Source organism: Gopherus evgoodei, chromosome 7 (genome assembly GCF_007399415.2).
Source record: "Gopherus evgoodei ecotype Sinaloan lineage chromosome 7, rGopEvg1_v1.p, whole genome shotgun sequence".
In the NCBI taxonomy this organism is placed as follows: domain Eukaryota; kingdom Metazoa; phylum Chordata; order Testudines; family Testudinidae; genus Gopherus; species Gopherus evgoodei.
In genome coordinates this window covers 71,744,701-71,757,179 of record NC_044328.1, presented here as the reverse complement: position 1 = coordinate 71,757,179, position 12,479 = coordinate 71,744,701, and the positions used below count along the sequence as shown (strand labels likewise).

The following is a 12,479-nucleotide window of genomic DNA, read 5'->3' as shown; positions in this document are numbered from 1 at the left end:
GCCACGCATAGTCTCTTCTCCGTTACAGCTATGCAAGCCCATTGGGTTGCATTTGACAATGCATGGATGAATTTGGCCTACAGAGCTTATAACAGAGAAAAAGGAGCTTGAGGCTTCCCAACCACAACTCCCATGAGGCACCATGGCAGCATTTCCAAATCAAAAGATTTGTGTGTTTGGCCAAATATTCCAGTTACCAAATTCTGCCAAAAAGCATTTTTTTCCTGTGGAAAACTTAGATTAAAATGATTTTTTATTTCATTTTCATAAAAATTTTCCAAGGAAAAAGCTCCCATGTTTTGACCAGCTCTACTTCATAAGCTGGGTTGTTGTTTCCTAGCTCTGTTGGAAACTCGGACTCTCTCCTTACGGGGTCAACGGGCCAAACACTTTACAGACCTGATTCATGACTGCTTTATCCCCACGGGGACTTGAAGTTAAACCTGGGATGATCACTTTGGTTCTTATGCTACTGGCAAGCACCACGCCTATATTTTGGCCTTCTCTTGTTCACAGTCCCGCTACAGGTTATTTTCTCCTGATTGACAGGATACAATACAGGAGGAATTGAGGATGAGGTGTCAGCTTGACTGCAGTTTGAATCTCAGGAACTTTTGAGGCCTAATTCCATTTTGTTTGTTTGTGTTCCCTCCTCCCCATCTCCCCCGTTTATGGTTCTGTTCTGATCATTTTTGGTACCTGGTTTCTTCATAATAGATTAAATTTTCAGAAATGATGAGTGGATTTTGGATACCTCCCTTTCTGGGTGCCCAATGTGGTATGCCTGATAGGGACGAGATTTTTAGAAAATGCTGAGCATCCACTCAAGGTGTTCCAAATTTGACACCTCAAAAAACTGATATGCCCCAAACCACTAGCCAGTTTGTTAATTTAGACTATTGTGTTTTTATCCTTGCCTTTATTTATTTATTTTTGTTTGGTCTTCTTTGTGGTCCAACATCAGGGATGGCCAAAGCATGACCTGCAGGCCCAATGGCACCCAGGATGTTCTACAGTGCAGCTCACAGCTAACTTCCTCCACATATAAGAAGACGTGGCTGGGAGAAACGACAGGCCCCAAAATGCAGGTCTCCATCGTGATCCAAGAGGTCTCTGTTCAGAACAGCATCATGTCCTGAGCTATATATTTTGCAGACTGCACTTCTGTATTAAAGATGAAGGTGGCTGAAATCTGCTTCATTTTCTGTAGATTAGTAGTGGCTTTGGTATCCTGGCCAACTACCATTACAGCCCTTGGATGGTTACACTTTGGATTCCCCATCCTAGTGATTCAGGATCATCTGCTTGATTTTAATCTTCTATGCTTATTCTTGTCCCAGACTGAGGTTATTTTTATTAACCTCTAACATGGGCAGGCACAGCATGATTTGCCAGTGCTAAGAATATTAGTGGTTCTTATCCAGAAATCCTACTGGTGAGCATCAACTTTGCCTTTGAAAGACAGAGGTATTTGGGATAGGAAAATGGATACCGGACACAACAATGGACAGATCCTTGTGTTCGTCAGTATCGGTAAGGTAAGTCAGTGGGTGTATAGATGGCAGAAAGTGTTAAATAATAGCTGTTGGTTCTAGCAAGTTGAAGTCATAAAATGTTACTATGTATGTTCAGTGCAAAAAAGAAACAAAACATTATTTTTCTGGGTGAATTTCATTGCACCATAAATAAGATTTTGGCTTTAAAAAAAATTTGCTACATTATTATTTTTTATGTAACCAAAGGACTTCAGTGGAATCATTTTACAAATAAATATGAAAAATACAGAGCCTACAATTCCCACATCTTCAAGAAAATTAATAAACCATATGGGCAACAGTACAGCAAATCCTGTGCTTTAGAGTGCGTCTCAGCTCTGAAAGGTGACTGTAGAAATGGTAGGTCCTAACAAAACAGATCAGTTCCTGGTGTACTTTCAGAGTTACAGCTGCTGACTTTGCTGACTACAATAAATGTTTCCTCTTTTTTATTCCTGTTAGTCCTGTGGAGCCAACCCAGTCACTGGAGAGGAAAATAGATTTTTTTCTGGCTTGGGCAGCATCAACAGGATTGTCAATTAAGTTCTGACAGCAGATTCTTTATTACTGGTGATGCATGAAACCAGAAAAAATCCAGCTTGACTCTCAGATCCCAGGTTGCATTTTCAAGTAGAAAATACAGATTTATAAAATTGAGCAGATTGTATATGGAATCACTGAGGGATGATAAGCATGGAGTCCCACTGTGCCATGTTTAAAAAAAGAGTCACTTTTGCGAGCAGTGTCACACTTTTAAGGCAAACTATTTCTTTGGAACCAGTCCTTGGACCTACCTTTCATAGGGGCTTTAATTTGGTCTCCATGATGAACTCATACTTGCAGAGTTCACAACATCGGGTGTCTGAGCTCTTGATCCACTGCTGCAGGCAGGCTTGGTGCACAAAATGACTTCCTGTGCAGTGACAGGGGGTAATCAAGGGGCTTTCCTCATCTCCTTCACAGTGACATATCCTGAATCAGGAGCAAAGCAGCTCATTAGGAGGCAGTAGCAGAGACAGGGAAAACCAAAACAACGTAGAGGAGGCTTTTAACATTTGTGATCAGGCACGGTCAACCAGTGAAGATTCCAAACGACATACATTTCAAACCAAGAAATTTATCAATAAGAAATACCAACAAATAAAATAAAATATGACACACAATAACTGAGCACAAACACTGCTAACTACACAATTTATCTCTAGCTCACTGGGCAGACACATAAGGTCTGAAAGAGATTTGATAATGAAAAGAGAAAGAACATGGTAAGAAATTACAACGCATCGTCTTGTCTACCAGAACAATAGTACTTTACTGAGTGTGGCATTTAAGCAGTATGGACACTTCCCATGACAGAACATGCTCACAGAGGTGTAAACCTAACTGTGGTTTACAATTAAAAAAAAAACAAAAAAAAAACAAAAAAACCAGAAACAACCATGCCCACACAAACTCCACAAGAACATGAAGGGCTAACCTATGAGGCCTGAATCTTGCCTTCTGGGATGGATTATTTCTAGTAAAAGTTACCAAGAGATGGACTCAGGCTGCAAAGCTCTGGTCTGACTCTTGCCAAAGTTGGGAATGTTTAGATCTTCTGCCCATCTCAACTCACTCACTTTGTAATGGCTGCCAATGACAGCTACAGTAAGGTTCCCCATATTCCCTATCTTTTAACCTAGTGGGCACTGAGTAGCTCCTCTCCCAATACGTTCCCATTCCAAGGTACTGCAGTTCCAATTCCATTTCAAGCTCCAGTTAACGGAGACACTTGGTTCTGCATATTGCCACGGAAGCAGATGGATAATTAATTTCCTATGAGGTTGTTTTAAAAAGTTAATGAAGAATAACACTGGGGGCACGAGTGCAGACAGTCAGTGAGGATGGGACCAATATCTTCTGGAGCATCCCACCTACCCACTGTCGGAAACCCTTATTGAGTTCCTGTGATCCAGCTGCTACTTTGCACTCTGACTGCTGGCTGAGGAGCCAAGTGGTGAAGGTAAGTGGGCTGGCAAGTATCACTGGGGCCCAGGGATGAGAAGCAGCAATGAGGTGGACTGTGCTCAACAAGGGGGCAGGGTGAGTAGCATTGGGGAGGCAGGTGGTAACAAGGAAGGAGTCAGGAAGCAGGGGATACATTATGGGCCTTTGCAGAGGTTGGGTCACTTGTAGGGGAGAGAGAGGAGTTGGAGAGGATGATTGGTAGGAGAACAGGGGCCAATTCTCACTATACCGAGTGCCTACCCAAAACCAGGCTGAGGCAGAGTGGCAGACTCTGCACCCGGATGAGGGGGCAGAACTAGGCAGCTGCCTCTGATGGGGCTTTATGTCTTCCGGATCTGGTTAAGTTTCTGCAGCGGCACAGTCCATCCAGACCACACCTCACTTGTTTGGCCCCACACGATGGACATGCATCAGGGCCATGTTCTGGCTCATCACTAACAGTGAGCCCTTGAATTACGCTTTTCACCCGAGGCCCTTTATGAACAGATACATGGAAATAAACAGAAAAGCTTTACCAAAAAAAATCATACATAAGTTGATCAAATCTAGGAAGTGACACTTAAATGGCCCATTTTCCAATGACCGTCAGCAAAGCACATTGCTCTTTAAGCTAAGAACGTTCAGCTTGGCCTTTAATATGTGTAGCTGATTCTCTCAGATATTCCTGGGTTTGGCACCAATAAAACCACTTTGGAATGCGGAGCTGTGAAGCAAATTGCTTTGGGTTGCAAAGAATTTATTGACTGAAAGGCAAGCTTCCACTTAGTGGACTAATAAAGCATTGGAAAAACAGCAGGCCTCAAACTGCACATATTAAAGCAAGGTGAGAGAACACAAAGGCAGAGAAAGCAGAGCAGGTCACCGCCGAGTGTGGGAGGGGGCAGAGGAAGGCGTTCTCTGTAAACCAACCTGCAGGCATCCCCCGACGTGGACACAGGGGAAAGAGGGGGGAATTTTTCTGACAGGGGAGAAGGGCAGTCTAGGTCACTGTCTTTCTCAACTGAACAGAGTGGTGCCCACAGCTCCTTTGATTTCAACCTCACGGAGGCACTGTCCTCGAATACGTCATCATCCCCCATGTCATCAGAGTAGAAGCCTGTGCTTTCCACCAGCACGCTGGAGGATTTTGCAGTTTGGAAGTGGCTTGGATAGCTCTCTAGTTCATGGAATTTATGCAGGCTGCTGGCACTCAAGCTGTGGGAGAAGGAAAAGAGGTAGCGCAGCAGCTTTTTGCTTCTTGCTGACGTCTCATTGTCCACCTTGTCATCCAGGAGAGGTATATGCACCGCGTGGTGGTTCTCGGCTGCTCCCAAAGCGCTCAAGTAGGTGGGGGAAAGAGACGGCATGTAAGAGTGTTTAGAATTGCTAAAAGAAGGTCTGAGATTGTGTGATTTCTTCTCTTTCTGATTAAATCTGTTAATCCTTAAACACTGCTCCTGTGTCGGGGTCAGTTTGCCTTCAGAGCACGTTCGCTCCCCATAGTTAGAGCTCTCTGTGGTGCTCTGTGCCTTCTGGTCCACGTCGTTGAGGGACTTGCAGAATTTAAGAGCTCGGGCGGCTTTTGCATTTTTAGCAGACTCGAGCGCATGGACCCAATCCTGCCCATGGGAGTTTCTCTTTGATGCCTGTAACGTGTCCTGACAGATTACTGTCACTGTGACCCCCTGGGTCAGAGAATTCTGGCAGTGAGGATTTTTCAAAACAACAGCAGACTGCACTGGACTGTGATGACAACATTCAGAAAATACTGCACTGGAACTGCATGCAGAACAGTGGAATAAAAGCACAGAAAGTAAAAACAATTATACAAGGGAACACGTATAATCAAAGTGAAGAAACAAGAATTATGGCTAGTGTTGGGCTGGTAAACACAGCAGGCAAACAGGAGGTGGATCCCATGGAGCAGCACTAGACAGTATTCGAGAGAAACAAATGGGACATTTAGAATCAGAGCCCTAGATTGCTTACTTCCTGGTGTACATGATTTTTTCATAAATTGGTCCTTGTACAGGTCCCACTGCAGCTCTACAAACAACAAACATTACCTGCAGATGTCCTGATTGGATGGCGTAATAGAGGTTCGAGAGAAGCTATGAGGATCAGAAACGGAGGTTGGACTGCCAGCCTGCAATAAGAAATGACAGGTCAGCTTTTCTGAAGCACCAGTCTTTAGTATCAAACACAGTATCTGGGGGCAGATACTGCATCAGATCCAATGCTATTGGGTTAGTTGTAGATGTGTCAGGCTTGTGGAGACAAGCACTGAATGTCAAAGAGCTTTGTTTGACTAATGAGTGTACACCATCACAACCCTTGGAAGAGGTATTCATATACCTGGAGCATACCTCTTCACACCAAAATGCAGCCTTCTCTGGGGTGGAACCTGGCAGTTTTTAAACTCTATAAAGAACAACAGTTCAGGAAATGAAGAATGCCATATTCATTCAAAGGAGGAATTAAACAGAGAGAGAGTATTTACCTAATTAAGATTTAGCTAGCACACAGGAGCTAACACTGCTATTTGAAAATACCATGGGACATTTAATGATGACAAGAGGCCAGGGTCTTGGCTTTCTAAGAGTCAAGCCATCAACAGTCCAGTATCCCACACATCCTTCTGGGGCATATGTTCAGTACCAGCTCCCAGAGTTCTGCTCACCCAAATGAAAAATAAAGATCATCCATTTGGGCTGAAATTAAGAGAGGGAAAATTCAGGTTGAATCTCAGGAAAAGCAACAGACTAGACTGTGGAATAATCAACATGCGGAAGTGGTAGACGCTCCAGCATCTGGCACATTTAAAACTAGAATGGAGAAAACTCTAACAGAAATACAGTATGGAGTATTCTTGCCCTGACAGGGAATAGGACCACATGACCTAACATTCATGTATTGGTGAATGTGAAATGTTTCTACCATTCTGAAATTTCAGATGAAGGAATCGGGTATGTGTAAACTCTATGTACATGGGTAATGTGTAGGCAGATCCTCTACATTCCATGGCCGAAGAATTTGCTGTGTATTTTGACCCTTGTTGCAGAGTTGTGCTCTAGAATCCCAACTTTTATTTAAAAGTAAAATTATGTTTCTAGCCATTTTGGTTGCAAAGCAAAGCAAACCTTGAAAACCTGAACAGTGCATTGTCATCTGCCTTAGTCAGCGGGCAGCCTGAAAAAAAAGAGTTTTGAAAGGAGCTAAATGCCCCATTCATCTCAGTGAGGTGCTAACTCTGAAACCAAAAGATGACAATTTAAAATGACAGTACTAATGCTTTTATTGTCGAACCTTTAGCAGAAACATCCAGCTAATATGCTTGACCACAACCTCAGACTGCCTCACATTTCTACATTTCTTCAACTACCAGATACCTCAACTGCCCCTTATCCAGCTGCCAAAACTCAAGCTTCCCAAAGGAAACTTTTGCAATGCAGTTCTACAGCGTCAGTACAAAAATCTTTGTCATATAAAAACTAAATATGTGGGACAGAGTTAAATACACAGTTTACTATCAAAATATATAGCACAGGGGCTACTGTACCGAGTGTAATATTCAATCCCATATTTAATTTATTAAAAGCCTCTGTGGTACATTTAAAATGAAGTTGCCACAAGCTTTAGGAATTTTACTGCAGAATTTAGGTTCAGCTTGCCACAGAGTATGCATGACTTTACTTATAGATAGATGGGTATCCTACCAGAGAGGGTCACCTATAAAATAATAGTCACAGAAAACATCAGGCCAAAATCTGTTTGAATTACATTAAGGGTGTGACAAACCAACACACTGCACATCAACAGTTGGTTATATTAGCTTTGCCCTGAGGACTATCGCTCATATATTTTATACTATGTGAATCAACACCCTGGTAATAGAGCGAGTCCTCACCTACACGTGTTGAGGTGAGTTCAAGACAGTGCCAGACGTTTTTTGGAAATGCTTTAGTTTTGTCTCTTTGTTTTATTGCCTTAGCATCAACTTCAAAACAGGTTTTTCTCGGATGTTAAATGTTCTTGTCTCCCAACATGATTCTTTTGTGATCATTGTGGTTGTTTTTCAAAAACACCACCACTACATCAGTGTGGAAGCTGACATTTGGATCTGCAGTAATTATGCAAATGTGTATTAATGAGATTTTTGTAAATGCTATAGGATATATTTAGCAAGCTTTTAAAAACAAAATATTGACCCAATGGAACAGCACACTACACTGTGCCTTGGAAACACAAATGCAGATGTTGCTGGAAGCACAGGAGTTTACTCAAGAGATAAATACATCTCAGGCTCTTGAAAGAAAAAGATATAAGAAGTATCTGGCAATATGGACTCTGGATACAGGACCGAATCCCGGCTCTGCTTCCCATGGAAGGAAGGACCATGCAAACATCCATGTAGAGAAGAGAGACTCACTGGCACAGTGCCTCCTGCTGGTCATCCTGGGAATTAGCTCTTGTCCAACTCAGAGTGCCCTCTGCTGGCTGGTGGCTCACCTGCCTCAGCCCCTATGACCCTCCCGGACCACAGTGCCCCTTACCCTCAGGTTCTGCCCACCACAGTACCCCAGACGCTGGGTCTCCCCTCCCAGGGGAACCCCCAACCCTCTATCCCCCCCTTGCCTCAGTGGCTACTGCCAGTCATCATCTAGCCCCTGTTCACTGGGGTAGACTGCAGTGTAATGCCCACTCATCATTGGCAAGGGGGGCTTGGACCTACTGCCTTCCCTGCAGCCCAGTACCTCTCTAGGCCTTTCTGTCAGGCCATAGCCTGGGAGGTTGCCAGGCCTGAGGTCCCCAGCTCAGCCTGCCCCTTCCCCAGCACTGTTCTGCTCACGGTACCCTTTGCTCCGTCAAGCAGCAAGGTCCATCTCTGTCCAAAGCTGCCTAGAGAGAGACTCCTCCAACTTCTGGCCCACAACCCTCTTGTCAGGGACAGCTGGGCCCTAATTGAGCTGGACACAGCTGTGGCTGCTGCTCCAATCAGCCTAGCTTGGCTGTTTTAACCCCTTTTCTCCAGCCCTCCCCAGGGCAGCCCTCAACCCGGAGCTGTTTCAACCCCTTCAGGGCTGGAGTGGGGTGACCACCCTGCTATCGTCCTACAATGTCCATGTGGACTCACGACGGGCCTGGCCCACACCTAGGGTGTCTGGGCATGTGCAGAAGGGATGAAGAAGGTATACACTCACTCCATGGGCTGTTTGGGGATGGGGAGACCATTCAACCCTCAGACGGCTCTCCGTGGGGCCCACAGAGGTTATTCTCATGGGGGAGCAGGGAGAGGGTGCAGAAAAGGGAGTAGTATGCCCCCCCCCAAAAAAAAAACAAAAACACAAAACTAAACAGAAACAAAATGGCAAGACTTTACAACAGGGATCACTTTAGTCCCTATGGCAATTTTTGTCTGAATAGGGGACCTCCCGCCTCTACGTTGTAGAACAGTATTGGTGTGCACTGTTTGTTGCTGCTCCCTTCCCCAGAGGAGGCTGCATATTAGTGGTGCTGGATGCAGACAAAGCCCAATTCTGCAAACCCTTAATGGCAGAACTCCCAGCGAAACCAAGATCAAGCCCAAAGTTTGTGCAATGCTTTGGCTCCAGTGCAATGTAAAATATTATTGATGAGTTATAAACCCCTCAAAAGAGAGACGGAGAGTAGAAACGCTGGCCTGAAATGGTTCAACCGCATGAGTGGAAAACCTAAAATTAACCAAGTGAGGCTCTAAGAGGCTGTGAAAGCCAAGAATGGACAGAAACAGTTACATTAAAATTCTCTCTTTGCATCAACTCAGCTAAACTAACAATGAATACTTCCATCAAAACTTCCTGATTGGCCCCCCCCATTGCAGGACAGAAAGTGCTGCAAAGGCATCGCGCTACACAGAGTGTAAATGTAATCCTGAGACCACGATCCTGCACAAAAATATCACATGACCAAAAAATTAAAGACTGTATTGTAATGCACATGTACATACAACCTTAACTGTGGTATTTACTAATTTCTGAGTGCTTCTCTTTGCAAGCTTAATGTCTGAAGCTCTGTTTCATTTCTTAAATCTTCCCAAATGATATTCCATCTGCATGTGAGAAATTGTATTCATTTTTCTTATGCAAAAATCCACAACTGTAACAGAACATGGAGAAACTATCCATTGATTAACTTTCAACTTCAATACACACACATACATTGGACCAAAAGAATCCTGGGATATTCTACATTCAAAAAGAAATCTACTGTGGTACAATAAAAAACAGAGGATATGCACAAAGTATATTTTTTCTACTCTTAAAACTCAGTCAAATATAAGCAGATTGTCACTGATATAAGTACCTGTTTTTCAGGAAACGTCCCTGTCAAATGTCAATCTCTAAAGTGCAAGATCTGTTCAAGAAAGCTTGAAAAAAATTGTAATGGAAAAGGTGTATTTCCCCCTCCTCCGCCCCATTCTCTTCCTATGGAAAAACAGCAGGACTGTTTTCGCTCAAACTTCCCACCAAACGCAAACCAAACCAAAAATAAATTTAACCTCAGAAAGTGACCAGACCTAGAAATTTTCAGTAATTTGAAAGATAAAAGTTTGAGGACATTATAAACAACTGAAAGAGACCCCCTTTGGAATATAAACACTTAGAAAACCTTAACAACAGTGTAGCTGCTGCTACTTACTCCAGCTTTTATGCACGTTATAGTATGTCTCTAAGTATTATTAGTTAAAATATGTACAATAGCTGGTAGTGTTTTTCAAAGCATTCTTGACTGTATTAGGTTTTTTGTTATGCTGACATCACAGCGCATATCCTACATACAAAAGACCTCATCACTAACTCCAGTTTTATATAGTTTTACTGCATTGACTTCAGTGCACTTGCTCCTGATGAACACCAGTTTCTGTGAGAGGAGAATCAGATCCAGAGCACCTAGAATGAATCCTGGGAATTAAATTAGCAAACTGCTCCATATTGCCATAGCGGTGTCCCACAACAACTCAGAAGAAAGGTCAGCACATGGTGAATAGTGTATATCAACATTCCAGTCTGATGCAATTCAGCAGAGTCAGCGTGTAATCTCCAGTGTTGTTACTCAGGTAATCACAGTGAGTTTGAACGTGATAATCTGCTGAAGCCCAGTTTGTTCTGGGATCACCATTAGAAAGAAGCCTGCGATAGCCTCTAATTCTAATTCCCTTTTCTCCTCTGAACATTCCTGTTAGCAAAGGACCTCAGCACCTTTTTTACAGTAATGTCTGCCCACAACTAAGTGCTGCACATCTGACCAGTCAAATCCCCGCCCCCCCCCAAACCAAAACAAAGCAATTTTCGTTGTAGTGCATGATGTAGATCCGGCTATGGCTAAGCAATATTCCTAATTATCTATTCCTCTGAGTAGGTGACTGCTTACAGTACTGTCATCCCACTTTAAGCTGTGCTTTGGTAATAGTAATTATCCCTAGCGTTAAAGAACAGCTCTTGTCATATTCAAACAAAATGATCAAGTTACTCATTGAAGACACAGTTAAAAACAAATCCAGCCCCAGGGTAATTCATCCATTGATTAAAAATGTGGTATGAAGAAGGTGAAGCTTTTTCCCACCCCTGCCAATGCTGCCGTATGTAGTTGCAACAGCAGGCAAAAATCTTAGTACTTTTTATTATTTATGTTATGGTGACACTTGAAGCCTGAAAGGAGACTAGGGTCCTAATGTGCTAGATAGATGCTGTATATATCTGTGGTGAGACACCTTCCCTGCTCTAATCTAAATAGGAAAAATAGAGACAAAGCGTGAGGGAAAGGAAGCGTCATTACGTCCCTGCTTTAGAGATGAAGAACTGAGGCAAGCAGAGATTAAGCAACACAGAAAGTTACAAAGGAAATCTATAGCGGGGCCAAGAATCGAACCCAGCTCCCCTGAATTCCAGGTCAGTGATTATTCACAAAACCAGCTTTCCTCTGATTTTGTGTTGTGATCCAGCCACTCTGTGCTGCACTGCCGACATAAAATAGATAAATAAATAAAATGAAATCCCCCAGCTAGTCTACCCAGCTCTCAGAATCACTCCAGTATTAGGGGGACCCCTCTCTCCCCCCATGGCACAGAATTGTTAGAGAAGCTCCTGCACACTTCCCCTCACAGCTGTAGGAGCAAAGTGGGCATGACTGGGCTCTCTGACATCTCGCTAATCCCAGCCGCTGTATAAATCTTTTGGGGATGCAGGTGGAATTTAGAGCAGCCTGCATCTGCCCACATCTGCCTCATGATTGGGGAGGCACAAAGGATGCCACTTTCGCATCCCTTTCCTCATCTGAGCTGAGTGCTCCCTGTGATGCTTTCCAGGGGTACCCATGGTTGTGAGGCACCTTGCTACCCCTGGCATGAGGAAGCCTTGTCTGTGCCCGCTGTGTGTCAGCTCCCTGACTCCTACAGTCACAGGCAACACCAGCACTCCCCTCTCAGTCTGTGCAGGCTCCACTGTCCCTCTGCAGGTTAGTGATTGCATGCTGGAATCAGGAGGCAAGAGTCAGGGTCAGCCTGGGGTCAGAGACTGGATATTAGAAAGCGAGGTGAGGTCTGGAGTTGCAGCAAGTCACAAATTTGTGTAGTTTCCCAGACAACTTCTTAGGGCACCCTCTTGGGTTAAACAGTGAGCATGGGCCAATCGAAGGCTGCAGGGTGCTCTCGCTCTGGTCCCTTTGGGCAGTACTGCCTGCGGCACCTAATGGCTCTGCATGGCCTCCTGGGGGAACATCAGCTGTCCCAGGCTCTACAGACTTGGGTACTAGTCCCACGAATGCTTATGCTGACTCTACAATCCTTCATGGGCAAAATTCCTACTGAAGCTAAAGGGACTTTTGCCTACAGTGCTACAAGATTTGGCCCCCAGGGTAATATGCCACAGTGAGGAGTATAGTAGAAATACAAAGGTTAGACAGATCATCAAAGAAATATTT

The 12,479-nt window shown here is 43.9% G+C and overlaps 1 protein-coding gene across 1 annotated transcript in view; it reads right to left on the bottom strand.

Moving 5' to 3' along the window:
- Positions 1-12,479, bottom strand: part of LOC115655590 (cytochrome P450 2H2-like) — a 102,342-nt gene that overhangs the window by 45,547 nt on the left and 44,316 nt on the right. The window contains exons 3-5 of the mRNA XM_030571211.1: positions 5,588-5,667; positions 4,452-5,300; positions 2,330-2,507 (exon numbers count right to left, since the gene is read on the bottom strand). The gene's annotated coding sequence lies outside the window, so the exon portion shown is untranslated. The remainder of the gene's footprint in view (positions 1-2,329; positions 2,508-4,451; positions 5,301-5,587; positions 5,668-12,479) is intronic.